The 18,932-nt window shown below is 41.4% G+C and overlaps 1 pseudogene; it reads left to right on the forward strand.

The window, feature by feature from the left end:
* Positions 1-11,405: 11,405 nt before the first annotated feature.
* LOC147489391 (putative N-acetyltransferase HLS1 pseudogene) lies at positions 11,406-18,643 on the forward strand (annotated as a pseudogene).
* The last annotated feature ends 289 nt before the right edge of the window (positions 18,644-18,932 follow it).

An 18,932-nucleotide genomic window follows, 5' to 3' on the forward strand; every position in this document is an offset into this window, starting at 1 on the left:
TATACCACACCACCTATTGTCACGGTTGTATAACAGTGGTAAATATTTTTATACCACACTTAAAAACAGTGGTATAAGTGTCATTCTGTAGTAGTGCGATCTCTAATTTATGGATATGTATAGTGGGATTTTTTTATATTGGGGCGTCTGTAAATATCATGGATATATCTACAAATATCAACAAACTCTGTGTGGGTATTTTTACTGCAAATATCGTGGATATATCACCATATATCACGATACATCCACCAATATATATCCACAGATATCATCAATATTTTAATTAAATGTGAAGATATTTTTAATATGAGCAACTCTAGTGTTCAAAAATGCTAACTAATTTATTTACACATATTTAGGATTGTTATATATCTCATGAAATCATGTTTTGAATTCTGAATACAAGTTCAAATATAAGCTCAAGATTCATGGTGCTCTTAGAACCGGGAGAAAAAAGATTTAATGTCTTTGTCTTTGCAAGAATTTGAGTTTGGAACATTGATGTTTGTCTTTGCAAGAATTTGAGTTTGGAACATTGGTGTTTCTCTTTGTAATGTAATTAGACCCAGCGCAGACCTCAACCCGGCAAAGAGATAGGGTTACCAGGTTGAATTGTACAAATTAATATATATATAATAATAGATTGGTCCATGAATATTAATGTTGCTCATCTCTAGTAGTTAGTGGGTCTACCATTTTCGGAAGAAACTTAGGTTTAATCCCTCCCACAAAATTTAATGGTTATTAAAAATTCCATTTTGTTAAGTTTAACTTCCATACACTTTATGAATAATTTGAGAGTCAAAATTTACATAACAAGTTAGTTGCACTAATGGTAGGCATGGGAGCAAAAAAAGTTTATATTTAGAAAAGGTGTAGAATAGGTTCAATTGATATTTTGTTGATATATCAATGATATATTGCGAGAAACTCAACTATTTGGTGATATATTGACATATCTTTCATATGGTTGATATATCAACGGTAAATATTGGCGATATTTACTGTTGAATATGTTGATGACACTATATCGTGATATGTATATATCTTTGCTTGATTTTTCAATATTTATCGCAAAATATCGCGATAGTTTGTACTATGCCTGATCTATAAGAATTTAGTGACTGCAAGTATATATTGTGAGGCAATACAGTTAACCTGTTTGTGTGTTTGCTGCGGACGTGATTTAAGTTACAAGTATCGATGTACGTGCAGTCACACTCGTAGTTCAAGCAATTGATCATATGTTGGATTTTAGAGCCACCCGAGAACAACTAATCATGTAAGATTGCAAGTCCTCATGGATGAAGCTCACAAGCAGATCGTGTAAATACTTCTACATTAGGTAAAAAACAACTATATTTGCTAGCGTTAACTTAAACAATACAGAGCCTCAGCTCCAAATAATCAAATCATATGTTTAGTTTATTAAGTTGTCATAAACCAACCATGAAGGGCCACAACCAGACGTGAACAGTAACGACTTAAGAAAAACAAACAAATAAGTCTCGAAATTATTTGTATTCCCTGCAATATATTTATAAATGTCTTCAAAATGTATCACGAACTTTTATAAAAGAGATGAAAATACCAAAAAATTGGTGCCAAATTAATATATGGCATGGATTTCAGTTCTCAATTAGTCACTTTCATGATGATAGAAATACATCTCTATTCCCTAGATGTTGAACTCCTTCAATTAAGGGTGGAATTTGACCCGAGTAGTTCGAGCTCAGCTCGTTAAACTTGGCTCGAGCTTGGTCATTTAGTTAAATGAGCCAAATTTGAACTTGAGTCTATATTATAACTCGTGTAACAAACAAATTTTATGAAACTCAACTTAATAAGCTCAAATAACATATTTGTAGTGTAAAATAACCGAGCTATTTAGGCTCGTTCATATAATATATTAGCCAAGTTTGAGTTTATTTAAAATCTTGCTAAATAAACGAGCCGAGTTTGAGCATAGTAAAGCTTGGCTTGATTAGCTCGAATTCCACCCTTACCTTCAATGGCCGACATATAGTAGATAGTAGTATATATATTCTTTCTACGATTTTTATTGATCAAATTAAGTAAAATCTATATAACAAAGAAGATAATTGTGGAGGCCGTGGGGCCTTCGTCCTACGGCTCTAATAGTCTAATCCTGCTTTTTGGGCTTATGACGTAGATGAATGTGGGGTTATCTGGTGGTATACTGTTTTAGTAATCTCAAACAAGTCCATAGGATCTATCTCCTCTTTTGTTTTCTTCTTGAAACAAACCACTTCTTTTGTTTTCTTCTCCAAACACCGCCTTTATCACTCCTCGCCTTAGCGTCGAAAATGCGCGTATCTGTGTCATATGGCATGGGCAAATACTATTCTATCTAATAAAACAGAAATGAGTAAGGAAACAAATTCCATATCATAAGGTGAGACTTGGTCGGAACACCCCTAATCATAGCCACTAAAAAATTGTGAGGGATTAGTTAAAAAGGTTTTTTGGGGTGAGTTACAAAGTCTTTCTCACCTCATCCACCCCACACAAAAAATTCAACAATTAATTGAACTTTTATAGGCTGGAAACATGAGCATGAACTCATTTTTAAAAAAAAATAGTAATATAGGGGGGTGGGGGGTGGTATTCTAAATTAATATAAAATAACGTAAAGTAAAAAAAATAAAATTTTGTGAAAATAAATAAATAAAAAGATAGGGGATTGAGAATGCAGAGGGGAATTTTTTGGGGCGCCTAATTTTCTTTTTGGGTCTTGATTTTTTTTTTTTAAAAATTTGTTTGTGGAAATATAATTAAGTTTTTTGTTATTTATTTATTATTATTTTGAGATTTAGTTATTTAATTAGATAAATTTATTATTTGTTTATATATTTTTATTTTTATTTTTTATTTTTTGGAAAAAAATATATAATTTGGATGCCACTTGAGATATGAGATATGAGATATGAGATATAGAGACTATAGAGAGTTATTAAGGAGTCTCTAAATAGATTTTTTTTGTTACATCCAAATGTGATGGCTCCAGACGTCGAGTTCAAATTTCTTCAAATTATTAAGAAGGAATCCAATCATTTTTTGGAAACGTTTTTAAGAGTTTTAACGGTGATTAGATTCCACTTCGTTACTAAAAATAAAAATCCACTTCGTCCAAAAAAAAATCTGTTATCAAGTCCCCCACCACTAGTAGTCCACTTCTCTCTCATTTTTCAGCCGCTAAACCGTTATTCACTTCATTAAACCAGCTAAACCAGCTAAGCTAGATTTCGTAACCTACTAACATACACCAATTTGAACTTATCTAATTAACGACAAAAATTGTAGGACATAATGTCCGTTGATCTAGATAGTCTATCTGCATTAAATTTGGATTGTTTGACGTAGCACTAGCCAGTTTGACTAGCCACGCGTTAAAAATTCAATGGTTATGTAGACCTTCCGCCACGTTCCAGTTACGGCGGCGGATAAAAAGTTGATAACGGCAAGTGATTTATTAGCACGATGGATGCGTGAAATGGGTAATGTGGTGGGTCATGCACATGCATAATTAACACTAGCATGATGCACGTGCATACACACGTGTTTATGATACTTGGTTCTTTAGGCCAAGCTAATTGTATAAGTATTAGCATATTTAAAAGGTGCAAGTATGTATATGTTCATGATTTTGGTAACTGTCAGTCTATGTTTAAATTGATCTTGGTGAAAATTGTAAATCAAGATATGTTAGGGGAGTTGAAAAACCATATATACCAATGCAAAAGAACCAAGTATCAGATAAATATACAGATGCAAAATATCACATACACAGTAGTCAGTAAAGAATGCATAAGAAAATAAAAATTGCCCCATAGCATGTAACATAGTTGATAGCAAAAATTGTCCCATAGAACGCATAAGAAAATAAAAATTGCCCCATAGCATGTCTTGAGATTGCCAAGTTTCTGCTGAGGTTACTCCAAAAAACTTATAAGTCTATTACAACTCCAAACAAAAATTTGAAAAAGGAAGTCCAATGCTTGGGACTTTATCTTTTTGTTGCTAATCCAGCTTATCTGATTCATTTCTCAGCTTTCTCATCAGTACCAAATTATTTTATATAATAATTATCTTGTCTAGCTACAACTTTCCAACAGAACTACAAGTATCTTTGCTTCTAACCTCTTAGGTACTCAGCTTCAAAGGTACCTTCTCACTCACCATTTTATCTGAAGTATCCATAATCCTTAATGTAGTTGCAACAGTTCTATTGCATGCTTTCCTATGAAAAGCACCACTGCACCAACATGATTTTTAGACCAATCATGATGATAATATGACCTTATATATTTATTGCAACACTAAGTTGAAAGTATCTCAAGACTTGAACAAAAGCTAAAAAAATATGCATTGGGGAGAGAGAACTAATATTGAAAAAAGGCCGCTACTCCTCACCCTCATGAATATAATCTTTTACTGAAACAGAATCCATAAATTTTTACTATTGAAATTAAACAAAATTGAAAGTAATTTTTTATTTTGTAAATTTTTCCTTTGACTTTTTTAAATTGGTGCTAAGTATGTACTAATACCATCAAAACATTATTAATGTCTCTATGAGTATCATGGTTCTCATATATAGCAGTAAGCTAAAGCTTTCATAACTAAGAAAGGAGGAACTCAGGCTGATTTTAAGAAACTATTCCCACCGCTATAAGGAGTTTGAAAGGCTTACAAATGACCATTGTATATAGTCGTTGTAGAAGGATCAAGTTGTGTCATACCTTGTGACAATGAATTCAACATACAGACATTTGGGAAATTAGATATGAGCACAAATAATCAAGATGTTTTGTTTAACCAATGCATGGTTACAATCCTGATCGAGAAACTGAAAGTTGATAACAAAAAAATGATACAATGGCACAATACCCCCATTTCTACCTCTTTGCGCAATATAAATGGTTCTTCTCTATATCATGTAATAACTGTTTTTATCTATCCCATTTATTCCTCAAATTTTTATGTGATAAAACCCTACCATCTCCTTCTCTAGACTTTACCATCGATCGCGACTTCACCCCCCATTTCTTCTATACCAGTTGAAATGCTTAATTTATTCAAACCACCCTCTACATCTGTTTTATCTTTTATCAATAGTATTTGAAATGCTCCACTATCCAACTCAGTATTATATGACTCACGCGGATAAGTAACCCTCTTTCTAGACCTCCTCTTATAATCATTCCTTCCATTCCCCCTCAGTTCCATTCTCTAAATTCTCATTCTGTCCAAGCCCATAAGGTTTAACATTATGACCAACGCTTTCGGAAAAAACCTCGCCAAAGGTAAACCATTTTCGGTCTGAAACAATTAAGGACTATCTCTATCAGACCATCTTACTATATTAGAAAAATATGGGGTATGAGGAATAGTGATTTGGTGTCACGTTTGTGTTCGTCACAGGGGCAAAACCATAAACCATAAACCATAACCACCATGCTTATGAAACCTATCAACTAAAACCTTCAACTGTTCATCAGCACTAACTGAAAACAGATTAGGTGCTCGTTCGACAACTTCCCGTGATGTGCACTTACATGAAACCTCATCACACGCTCTCTTTCAGTGGCAATTTGCTCATCACTCATATTTTGTTTATATTCTCTATATTGCAAATGCCAACATTCTTTTTGAATCTCTAGTTGTTCCTCAGTCATCATCTGGCGACGCTCTCTATACCGATTTCGCTTTCGCTCCAACCGATTATTATTACTATTAGATAATTGATTTGCAGCTGAATTATCATCCATTTTAAATCAAATGCCAGTTGCTACCAAAATTAAATGAGGCAGGAGAGATAAACAATTAGTATACTAACATTCTCACAGGAAGATTAACGTGTTTTAACATATATAAGTTTCGTAATTATTCAAAGTCAATTACTTTTAAACTGCATTAAAATTTGTCATGCATGCTAATTACTTACAAAGAATTACTATCTTCATGCTGTTCAAAATGAAAGAAAGAAGGTATCGACTTCTTCTATCTCATCCATTTGTTTCATTTGAAACTAAAATTAAAGCAAGAAGGTATCGACTTCTTCTACCTCACCAAAGGATTTTTTATTGGCAAAATTGATTATATAGAGCTTGTTAGAGTTATTGATAAAGCTTTACCTTTAGATGATGATGATGCTGATGATGATGATGATGATATCAGTTCGTGAGCATCCCCAACTATCTTCCTATTTTCTGATCTGGTTGAAGCATTAGAGAAATCAAAAGTGTTTATTAATCTGTAATCCCATTTAGTTGCCCCTTATAACCTTTTGATCTTCAAAGTGATTAAGAATGGCTGTAAATATTGATTTTGAAATGATTTTGGACATGATTCTTGGATGAAATTAGGAATGAAGGAGATTCGGTGGAGCCGTGGAGCAAGAAAATGAGATATCTAAAAGTTGCAAATAGGCGAAATGGGGAGAGAGAGAGAGAGAGCGATTAGAGAGAGGAAAAATCAAGAATTAGATAGAAGCTGATAAAATTACAATTTTGCCCCTGTGACGAATACAAACGTGACACCAAATCACTATTCCTCATATCCCATATTTTTCTAATATAGTAAGATGGTCATCATACACACGACCAAATGATGTCAAACACCGAAAAACAAGAAGTTTCCACCTCAAATATGAGATTGATGTATGTGGGTATGTATGGATAGATGAGATGGTGTGGGGAGGAGAAGATCAGGTAATGGGGTCACTGGGTTAGTGAATAATAATGAGTAATGATTAAGATAGAAAGAATGTTGGGGGTAATTAATGGCCAGCACCCCATCCAACCCGTAGAGTGGAGAAAAAATGATTAAAAATGAAAAAAATTAGGAGTGTAGTGAAGAGACTGCGCAACCATAGCCGCCATTTATATCTACTACTACTCTTTACTCTTTAGAGACTATAAAGTGAAAGAGAGAATAAGGTGGGGCATAATGAATGCCATTAATTAAGTATTGAGAAACCATTTCTCCTTCCAATGATAATCTACTCTCAGTTAGTCACTTTTTAGCCTCCTTTATATCTTCTATAAAGGTGGGTTTTGGTTTTCCTTTACATACAATGGAGGATAGGAAGATCGGTTTGGGTTTTGGAGAGACCGAGTTCGCTAATGAGCGAGCTGCCTACGTATCCTCTCTTGATTTTTAGGGGAGAGAAGAATCAAGTCTCACGTAGTTCAAGTAGGTGGTATTTATAAGCCTAAGGGAGTGTTGATCCTTGAGACACGTGTACTCTCTTGTATATATGTAGGGTGGAGATTATAAATGTGTGTTAGGTTGGTTTTAGTAGGAATTGTGTGCTGATTGGGAGTTGGTGCGGTAGTCCATATTTCCCGGTGATGGGATGTAAAGGTAAGATTTTGGTGATGATTACATCTGGTGGTGTTTTTTATCCGAGGTTGCCTCGTCTCCGATCATTTATTCGTCTTGAGATATTCTTGAACGAGCTTAAGCGTACCACCTACATGAAGGGAGCTGCTCACAGATCGGTCTTGGAGGTCGATGTCCTGAGTTCGCTTATGCTTCGCGCATGTGCAATATTCCTTAATGAGGATATTACTCCCCTACACAGCCCCCTCTCAGTAGATTGTTTATGTCCATGGAAGCGATCTGCTGAGGAAAAACGAAAGTACATGTGGAGCATGAGCGAGCTATGGTGAACGATCTGACTGAGATGCCGTAAAGTTTGAATCGTGTGGCATGATAATTTGGCGGGAAAGGGAAGTTGGCACGTGATTGGCGCGTGACAGAATCGTAGCAGTTGGTAAAGAAACGTATCGCCGCGTTATTCGGAACTTTGAAAAGATAGGTCCTTGGAACACGTGTGCGGGCTAGGGCATAGGCTGTAATAATAACTTCTTGGTAACTGAACGGGCGGTTGCACAAAATCAAATTTGGGGCACTCGAAAAAGTATTTCCTGTTTCCTTCTCCAGCAAAAACGCAAGCTAGGGTTTCTCAGGTGAGTGCTTCTGCTGCTGTTGCCTTTTCATTTTCAATTTGCTTTCCTCTTGTTCAAGTGCGATTTGTTGAGTGGGTAGGTCAGTGTTAGGCTGTAGGGTTTAAGCTTGGGTAGTTGATAAGAAGGAGACGTTGTAATGTCTGATTCTGATGATACTCGATCTGAAGAGGTTCGGGAGGTCTCATTAAGTTGTGGTGAGTATGAGGATGATAAGGAAGAATCGGTGAATCTTGGCATTCAGGTTGGGTGGGATGAGGAAGTTAGGGTAGACGAGGGTAATACACGATCTGGGTCGGAAGGTGCTGTGGCCAACACGTCAGGTCAAGGGGAGGGTTCGTCGTCAAGTGGGTTGCTCCCTAGGACGGTGGATCATCATGCTGCGAGGTCGTTCCCCGAACTGAGGGCGGCTTATGGGATCAACGTTCCCGATCTGGAGATATACGAACCACGGTTGAGTGAAAATGTACATAGTGAGGAGTACAACCCGCCGAATGGTGGGGTAATCATCTGTGAGGGCCAGCTGAGAGCGTATATGCAAATACCGTTCTCGAAACTGGTTTGTGACTTCTTGGCTCATTGTTGGAAGTCTCCCTGTCGTTTTTGTTGGTAACACGATTTGTTTAGGGTGTTCGACCTGTTGAATGCGAGTGGGGAATACCGCATAGGGGTATCCGACATAATTGAGCATTATGTTGTGAGGCGATCTGGTAGTCTGAACTTTAGTTTGCAAACTATGACGACGTGTTCTGCTGTGATTGACGGTGTAAGCAACGAGGCCTGGACAAAGAGGCCGTTGCTGCTAGTTGGCAACTACTATACTAGCGGATGTAGGTTGCAAACTAGGAATTGTAACATATCTGGTGGGTAGGAATGTCTTTCTTTTTTCGCTTTATTTGGTGATTTACTATTGTTCTAACGGGACCATGTCTTTGCTTTGTTTGTAGATTTTTCTGTGAAAATGGGAACTGATTGTGGGGAGATAGAGAGGTTCACACGGCTGACTCGAGCACAAAAACAAGCGAAGCTGCCCGAATTTGCTCATTTCTTTGTGGAAAAGGGTGGGCCTGCAATCCGGGAAAAAAGAAAGGCTCAAAAGGACTGAGCTCGAGGTCAGACTAGGAGAGGGGTGATGGAGATGCGTGCAAGTGACTTGGTAACGCGGGAAGATAGGAACCAGGGCTCGTGGCGGCCTGAGACGACCCTCTGGAGGTGGTGCTTCAGGGGCTGATGGGTCGAGCTCCCGACCTAAAGGGGGGTCGATTGATGCTCTTTGTAGAGCTGGAGACGGTTGTCTTCAATCCTCGTGTAAGGAGCAGGTTGGAGAAGAGAAGAAATGACGCCTCTAAGCAAGATGCTGCCCGAGTTGCCAAAGTTGTGCGACATGCTCTTGGTGAAAGCTCCGGTAGCGGGGCGGTGGTGGTGGTCGGTGGTGCTACTGATTTACTCATTTGGAGTCGGGTGCGACCGGAGCAGGTCTTAGATTTGGCCAGCTTTGGGGCGGGTTCTAGTCCGTCTCCTGCGGTGTGAGAACCTAGTCCACTGGTGAAAGCGAAGGGTCCCCGCAAAGCTAGTGGAAAGTCAGTTATGGTTGCGGATGACTTAGAGTCACAGTTTGTGTATTTAGACGACAACGGGGTTCAACGAACTGTGAGGCGAACTGATTGTAGCTTCAAGTCGAGTAAGGTATCGGCTTGTTTGCTAGAACAGATAGCTCTGGACGGCAACCGTAAGGAGCTAGATGACAAAGGGCTGGCTGATAACCTAAAGCGGATGGAAATCGCGCAATGTCCGAATACGATGGATTTGTCCCCTTTGATGTATCCGCGGCTTATGTCGCCATCCGTGTGACTGGTTATTAACATATGTGTGCAATTGCAGCTTGTGAGTGGGTTTCAGAAGTTGAAAGAGATTGCTTAGTTTGCGGATGCAGATAGAGAAACTGTGGTGAAGCTGTCAGACGAGCTGAAAAACATTCAAGACGCCGCTAAGATGGAACGTGAGGAGCTTGAGGACCTGAAGAAAGCACATGAAGCTCTGAGTCTGGCAAAGATGTTGAAGGATACCAAGGCAGAAGATCTGAGGCTAAAACTCTGTGGAGTCAAGAGAACGCGTCATCGCAATCGTGGAATTGGTAGGTTGAACGAGTATGCCTTACACTGCAAGAAGGTTGCTCAAGACACTACGAAGGCCTATGACGACCTGGATGCTGACTTTGTTGAGTTGGAAGCGGACTATAAAGCTTTGAAAGAGGAGCATGTACATGGGATGTCTCGTACCGCACTGGAACAGGTGCAGGGAGATGTCGGTAGTGTTTTCGCTTCTTCAGTGGTTGTGCCAGAGGCCGTGGTACCTTATTTGAAATGGCTGCTTTGCGTCGATGTGCTTATGAGTTTGGATTTGGATGGAGTGTCCGTTGTGGTTGAAGGGAGGGATGCTGAAATTGACGAGTCACTTGTGGCTGGAGAGCTAGTTGTTGCGCCTGGAGATGGCGAGTTGTAACTTCATTTTGCTAATATGTATGCTTGTAAGCTGTGATACAATAGAGCTGGTTTCCTGGGGTAACTTGGGTAGTTTGCTTTTCTTGCTTTTATGTGCTACCACTTTGAACGATCTGGTATCCCGTACTGGTTTGGGGTAACCATGTGATGATGAGTATTTGTTAGCCGGGTTGGATTTCCTGAGTAGGCTCAAAGAACTTCGGCTAAGGAACTAAGCGTGGTTGGGGCTGCCCAAAGCAAGTCGTTTTGCTTTATATGTTATGCTTGTTGCTTGTTTCCTTGTTGTGTGTGTCGTTTGGTTGATTGAATGTATGAACGGTGATACTGCTATAACTATGCATGTCGGATGTACTGTGGTGATAACTGACTTTCAAGTAAGTTGTAGGCTTAAATGAATGTCTTGTCGTTAAATTGTCTTTAGTTTTAGGTGTCGCTCGTAATGAGGTTACTAGATCGCTGTGACCTGCACATAGAGTAGGACATATGGTGTTCTGTTCATTGTCAAGAATGGTAGTATTTCCTCACGTGTGTGACACGTGTAGGAAAATGAGCGGTTCAAGGAGCGTAATGATGGCGGGCAGATGGCCTGACGTTTGGCGTCTAAAGGTAATTATGATGTGCTTAGGGAAAAGACGTTACATAATAAGTAAACTGCTCGTAGAATACCAAAGGTATTTGCTTGTCTTCTTGTCTTAGCTCCTCTTTGCCTTAACGCTGTACACTATCTTCGTCGCTGCTTCTACAGGTACGTTTGTTTCCATTTTTGGATGTATCTTTTTGAGAAGGAGTTGATGGATAGTTCTTTGACTCATGCGGTATTATCTCTCGTTCAGAGGGTTTGATTATGGCAAGGTGCCATGAACTATGTGAGAGGAGAAGTGGAGTCCGAGAGAGACTTAGCCTCACGGTAATGGAGGAGATGGAGTTCGACCCTCATGTGCACGGTGATCGTGGTAAGAGGAAGGTTGTTTCTGTAGGGGCCAAAGGCAACAAGCGACCTAGGAGATCTGGTCGTCCGGCTGGTGGCATTGTATTTAGGTCGCCATAGCGGGGTAGGTGGCACACCGATCGTCATCGCGAGAGCGACTCGAGCAAAGGTCACCAAGTCGGCTGGTGAGAATTCGCCCCCGCGATTCGGGATGTGGGGAGCGAATTCTACTACCTGGGGAAGACGGGGAAGAAGCGCACGGTGAAACGCTCTGACTGCAGCTTCCACTCGGCACCCATAGCGACCAGCCTTCTGAAGGGGATCGTATTGGATGGTGACAAGGCAGAGGTGAAAGATGAAGATATGGAGACGCTGTTGGGGACGATGGACATGGCCGCTTGTTTGGTAAGCTCGTTATGCGCTAAGTTGTTGTGTCTATTTCCAGGGCAATTTTGATCTTTAACTTTGTACTCGCAGTTTCTTGCAGGGTATGATAAACTAAAAGATGCTATGCAAAATGTTGAGACTGATGTTAACCCGCACGTCGAGCTGGGATGTATGCGAGCTGCGTGGGGAGTTGACAAGAGGAAGCTAGAGGTGATGACAAATAAGTATCGAATCGTTCTGACGAAGAAACTGCGTTGGTTCTGACTACTATGACTGATCTAGAGGGGAGTTAGCTAAGGTGACTGCATAGATATGCCAAACAATGTCAAGGGGTAACGCGCAAAGCGCAGAAGGCATATACCATGGCTGTGCCGAATATGCCGCACTGGATGAGAAGTATCACCCTCAAGAAAGTTTAATCGAGGGGCGAGGGTGAGGTATCGTGTGATCTTTGAGATGTCGAGATCTTTCGCACATCGCTTCTACTAGTGCGGCCCCGAAAGATAAGCATGTCTTGACTGATGTTTGATGGTGCAATCTATCCTTGTCTATTTCAGCTATGGAAAAAAAAATCGTGAGTGTTCTTTACTTCTCCTCTCTTATATGAGAGTTAACAATAAAGCTGTATCTTCAGGCTTGCCTGAGCAGTTCGTCACTTTGGTACAGAGAACTGGTTTCCACGGAAGTGGCAGTTCAATGTCTTGTTAAATTTGTAATAAACACCGATATGGATTTCCTGGGTAGACCCAGCAGATCGGTGGATCTAGTTGTTCTGGCGTTGGCCGAGTATTGCTACTGATTGGGTTTGGAATGCATGTTTCTGCTTAATTGCTTGTAGTTAGCATCCTGCTTATTATTCATGTGGCTTGAAATAACTGAGGAGCTTGAGACTTTGATTAAAGAAACGGTTTGCCTATGATTATTGCTTTCTTTCGTGGTCATTATGTTATAAGAGAAGAAACGCTGGGAGCATTCTAGATGATCTAAGTCTAGAATTAATACTCGAGAGAGTGTTTTGCTCAGGCAGAGTGTGTTGGCTTATAGAAGCGTAATGCTCACGGAGAGCGTTCTCGTATAGTCGATCCTAGAAGTATAGGTTCTCGACGAGCGAGGTTGAGGAGAGAGGTTGTGGAGCCACGTGAAGCTCCGAGAGAGTCGTGCGCTCACTCGAGGAGCATTCTCGTTTGGTCGATCCTAGAAATATAGGACCTCGACTTAACAAGACTTGGAGAGGCTGTGGAGCCTATAAGCTCCAGAGTCGCGCTCCGGAGGAGCGTTTCGTTTGGTCGATCCTAAAATATAGGACCTTGACTTAACAAGACTTGGAGAGGCTATGGAGCCCTGTAAGCTCCGGAGAGTCGTCGCTCCGCGGAGAGCATTCTCGTTTGGTCGATCCTAGAAATATAGGTCCCTCAACTTAACAAGACTTGGAGAGGTTGTGGGCCTGTAAAGAGAGTCGTCGCTCACTCAGGAGAGGCGTTCTCGTTTGGTCGATCCTAGAAATATAGGTCCTCGACTTAACAAGACTTGGAGAGGCTATGGGAACTCGTGAAGCTCCAGAGAGTCGCTCCGGAGAGCATTCTCGTTTGGTTGATCCTAGAAATATAGGTCCTCGACTTAACAAGACTTGGAGAGGCTATGGAGCCTGTAAGCTCCAGAGAGCTGTCTGCTCACGGAGAGCGTTCTCGTTTGGTCGATCCTAGAAATATAGGTCCTCGACTTAATAAGACTTGGAGAGGCTGTGGAGCCTGTAAGCTCCAGAGAGTCATGTCCGCTCCGCGGAGGCGTGTTAGCTTATGACAGTGTATTGCTCGCTGAGAGCGTTGGACCATGTAAGTGTACTGGTCGTTCTTCCAGTGCGAATTGTATGACTTTTTGATGCAAGTAAATGGAGAAGATTGTAATAGGCAACATAAGAAATTTAACCTTGAGTTTATAATAAATGAAAAACGGAATATACAACATCAGTGGTTTTACTGATAAAATTTTTTCAGCAGATAAGTATTCCAAGGGCGAGGCAACAATTTCCCCTCTTGGGTTTTTATCTAGTATGCTCCATTGCCTACAACGCGTTCCACGATGTATGGGCCTTCCCACGTAGGTGGTAATTTGGAGTCGTCTTGGTCTTTTTTAGCACTAGATCGCCATGTTGAAAAGATCTAGGATGCACTCGTTTATTGTAGGAGTTCTTCAGAGTTTGTTGAAAAGATGTGACTTTGATGGCGGCTAAGTCATGCCATTCTTCTAACAAGTCGACCTCTCGTGCTAGAACGGAGTCATTGTGTCCCATCTCTATGAGCTCTGACCGAGTCGTAGTGACTGTCAGTTCGGTGGGAATTACGGTTTCTGTGCCATAACACAAGGAGAATGGAGATTCGCCTGTATTGGACCGAGCTGTGGTGCGATGAGCCCACAAAATGTTCTCCAACTGATTTGGCCATTGGCTCTTGTTCTTTTCAATCTTCTTCTTCAAATTTTCTAAGATTGCCTTGTTGCTGGCTTCTGCTTGACCATTACTTTGGGCGTATTGTGGAGTAGAAAATGCATGAACGATCTTCCACTTGGCTAGAAATTCTTTAACTGTTCTGCCTTTGAATTGGGAGCCATTGTCCATCACTAGTGTATGTGGCAAACCAAATCTGGTGATGATGTGAGTCCAGATGAAGTTTCTGACATGTGATTCTTTGACATGCGCTAAAGGAATGATTTCGACCCACTTAGTGAAATAGTCGGTTGCAGCTAAGACGAAACGGAAACCAGTGCTTTTCTGTGGGATGAATGGTCCCATGATGTCCATGCCCCACATGTGAAATGGCCATGGGCTCGCTATATTGATCAGCTCGCGAGCGGGTTGGATAATGTTGTGGCCAAATGTTTGGCATTTTATACACTTGAGGACGTATGCTTTGGCGTCGATCTGCATACGGGGCCAAAAGTATCCTTGAGAAATTGCTTTGTGGGATAAAGAGAGACCTCCGACATGATTTCCACATTCTCTTTTGTGGATTTTCGCAAAAATCAATTGACCCTATTATGGAGTAATGCACCGCAAGTGTGGTCCACCAGCAAATTTCCTGAATAACTTGTTATGAAGTAAGCAATAACGACGTGCCTAATATGGGATTTGCCTGGCCTTGGTACGCTCTACAGGGAGCGCGCCATGCTGGATGTAGTCTATGATGGGCTACATCCATGTTTGACTTAACGGATTGCCAGAGAGAGGGAATAGATCGCTTATTGCTAGGGCGTGCTCGACTTGGTACGCAGGTCGGTCGACTACTTCAATGAGTAGTTGTCTTGGGACTTGATTTGGTGTTTGAGTGGCTAAGTAAGCTAAAGCATCTGCGGGCGGTTCTCGTCACAAAAAAATGATGTATGGTAGCTTTCTTAAAAGAAGGCAGTAAATGATGAACGACTTGAAGATATTTGAAGGTTACCTTCATGGGCGATTGTACTCTTTTGTAACCCGGGCTAAGCGACCGATTCGCGAGTCACTAAAGACTTGGAGTTCTTTACACACCGGCTGTAGCGCCATACACTAAGTCCTATGATCAATGCTTCAGACTCCGCCTCGTTGTTGGAAGTTGCGAAGTCGTCGAACCCGACTTATCTACCATAGTTCCATTGGGTGACACTAAAGGCGACCCGATACCACTCCCCGCCGGGGGTTGCTGAAAGCCATATACAAAGAGAGACCAGACTGATTTGATATGTTCCTTTGTGTCTGCGAGCTCCGTTTCTGGTTCCCAATTTGGGTCATCGACAGGGAAATCTGCTAGGAAATCTGCTACGACTTGACCTTTCTGAGAAGTTCAAGGTACGAACTCCATGTGGTATTCGCCGAGCTCTTCGGCCCATACTGCCATACGAGTTGTCTTGTTTTCTTTGTGGAAGATTTTCTTCAAGGGGAGGTCGGTAAGTAATTTGATCGGATGTGCTTGAAAGTACGGTCTGAATTTTCTTGCCTAATACAACAAAGCAAGTACGGCTCTTTCAATGAAAGAATAATTCTTTTCAGCTGGCGTGAGCGTCTTACTTGTAAAGTAGATCGGTTTTTCTAAGTTGTTCTCCTCTTTGAAGAGAACTGAGCTGGTGGCGAAGTCTGATATTGCCAGATAGAGCCCTAGTGTTTCTCCGTCTGTTGGTTTGGCTAAGACTGGAGGCGTGGTGAGGTACTCTTTGAGAGTGGTGAATGCTTGGTGACATTGATCGTTCCATGAGAACTGCTCGCCTTTTTTGAGGAGTTGTAGGAACGGTCGGCACTTGTCTGACGCCCTGGATATGAATCGGTTGAGTGCAGCGACCATGCCTAACAGCTTCTGTATCTGTTTCTTTATTGTCAGTAAAACCTATCCATAAGGGAAATATTGTCACAGCTTGAACCTCTTGGTGGTTATGGCGAAGTGGAGATCGACTGCGTACTCGGCGAGCCATAAGTTTATGGCGCAAGTCTCCGTCAGGAATGTTGGTGTACTGTTTTATATGACTAGCTTCCACGAGGTCCTGGAGATAGTGCTTAAGCCCCCAGCACGCATTGGTTTCGTGGCATTTTGCTTTGTGGAATGCGCAGTAGGGCTTGTCAGGTCGATCTATTGATTGCCTCACATTTGGTTGGAAATATGAGGCTCGCTAGATCTTGTCCAGTATGTAACTGGGGGAGCGTGCCAAAACAACGAACTCTCTGCTATTGTCCGGTCGGTTACCTGCCTTTGGTGCAAGTGACCTGGATCGCTTTTTGGCACGGGGGTGTGATCAGAGATCGCTACCACCTCCTAGTCCTCGGCTAAGCCATGGAGCTTCAAACTTTCTTGCAATTTAATATACTTGTCTACCCAAGCGTACTGTTCGGACAGCGTTTCTGGGAGTTCTTTCATCAATGATGATCGGGAGAGGTCGATACGACTCGACAGGCGTTAGAAAATGCCAGTGTGGCAAAAGACTCTTTCAGGCCGCTTTCCATACATAACAGTTCGGCCTTGAACCATCCTAAGAATTGGTGAATGGTTTCATCTTCCCTGAATGATAGCTGGAACAGTGAGTCAAGATCCGCTTTCTTTCATCTGTTGTGCACGTATTGACTGGCAAACAGATCAGTAAGCTGTTCAAAGGTTTTGATAGAATCAGACTCAAGTGAGAAGAACCAATCAAGTGCGCCATCCTTGAGACTGGCGGGAAATAATCGACAGTGAAGGTGATCAAACTCGGGTGAACTGTAGAGCGCCAGACTTTGAATGTAGTGAGCCACGTGCTGACCGGGGCACATGCTGCCATCGTACATTAGGAAACGTGGCTGGACAAAAATCTTGAGGAGAGGGTTTATTGAGTACCTCGGCATTGAACGGAGACGCGCGGTATGTCTTGAGCATTTTTTGAACAATCTGGGTCATCCTTTCCTACTGCACTCTAGCCGATCCTTTGCGATAATTCGTTAATCGGTTGATTAACTTCGTTGATGCCGTTCTCAGCGACGTTACCGACTAGTTATTGTTGGTAAGCATCTACTTGTGCTCGTAAAGCAGCATTTTCTTGCCTGAGCAAGGAAATGCTCTCGTTTGTTAATCCCAGTTGGTTTGCGAGGTTTTGAACTTGAGCTTCGAGGCTTTCCATGCTTTGTGGGCTTGAGAATTGTTGGTTTTTGAGTGTTTGAGTTTTTGAGTTGTGTGAAAGTGGTTTCTCAAGTAATCGAGACCACAGACGGTGCCAATGTAAAGGTGGGTTTTGGTTTTCCTTTACATACAATGGAGGAGAGGAAGATGGGTTTGGGTTTTGGAGAGACCGAGTTCGCTAATGAGCGAGCTGCCTACGTATCCTCTCTTGATTTTTAGGGGAGAGAAGAATTAGGTCTCACGTAGTTCAAGTAGGTGGTATTTATAGGCCTAAGGGAGTGTTGATCCTTGAGACACGTGTACTCTCTTGTACATATGTAGGGTGGAGATTATGAATGTGTGTTAGGTTGGTTTTAGTAGGAATTGTGTGCTGATTGGGGGTTAGTGCGGTAGTCCATATTTCTTGGTGATGGGATGTAAAGGTAAGATTTTGGTGATGATTACATTTGGTGGTGTTTTTATCTGAGGCGTTCTGTCTCCAGTCATTTATTTGTCTTGAGATATTCTTGAACGAGCTTAAGCGTACCACCTACATGAAGGGAGCTGCTCACAGATTGGTCTTGGAGGTCGATGTCCTGAGTTCGCTTATGCTTCGCGCGTGTGCAATATTCCTTAATGAGGATATTACTCCCCTACATCTTCTATAAATTGAATTCGAACAGTGAAGAGTTTATCACTCTTACTATCTAGTCCATCTCATCTCCTATGCTATTTCTAACCGAACCACCGGAGTCATTGGCGGTTTTCAGTATATGGAACTGTAAGGATGTTTTTACATTGGAAGTTTGTGGTGCGTCACGATTTCGTAGAGGACTCGCCAAAACGACCCGAATCGTGGATCGGGCGTTTCCATGGCTCGGTATTCCTTGATTACACTGGAAGTATTTCGACCATTTGGATTACATTTTTTGTACGGTTTAGGAGTGTGTGGGACTCAATCGGTGAAATTAATGAAGGCATTATGTGGGTTTGCACATAATTTTGCTATGGACCATGGTTGTGGTGTAGTGGCAACTAAAGTGGCTAGTGGTGAACCACTTAGATTAGGAATTCCTCATTGGAAGAAATTGTCTTGTGACGAAGATTTGTGGTGTATAAAACGTTTCGGTGAAGATTATAGTGGCGGGTCACTCGATGATTGGACGAAATCGGTACCTGGAATTTCAATTTTTGTTGATCCTAGAGAGTTTTAAAAGAAAAAGGAAATATAGTTTTTTGTTGTTGTTGGGATTACTTACAATATAATGCTCTTGTTGAGTTTTTTATTGTTAGTAAATCAGTTTTGAGGGTGTAAGGGACAAAAAAAATTGATGAAGGTTTTATAAGTTTATAAATCAGCCATTTTTCGTGAGAGTAGTAGTATTTGCCCGTGCCGTACGACACAGATACACGCGCCTTTGGCGCTCCGACGAAATATCGCCCCCGTGCGGCGCACAGATCTGGCGTGCTTTTGGCGCCCGGCGTGCATCCGCCTCCAGACGTACTCTGATATCTGCTGGGCGCCCGGTGCCCGACG

The sequence above is a fragment of the Coptis chinensis genome, chromosome 7 (genome assembly GCF_015680905.1).
Source record: "Coptis chinensis isolate HL-2020 chromosome 7, ASM1568090v1, whole genome shotgun sequence".
In the NCBI taxonomy this organism is placed as follows: domain Eukaryota; kingdom Viridiplantae; phylum Streptophyta; class Magnoliopsida; order Ranunculales; family Ranunculaceae; genus Coptis; species Coptis chinensis.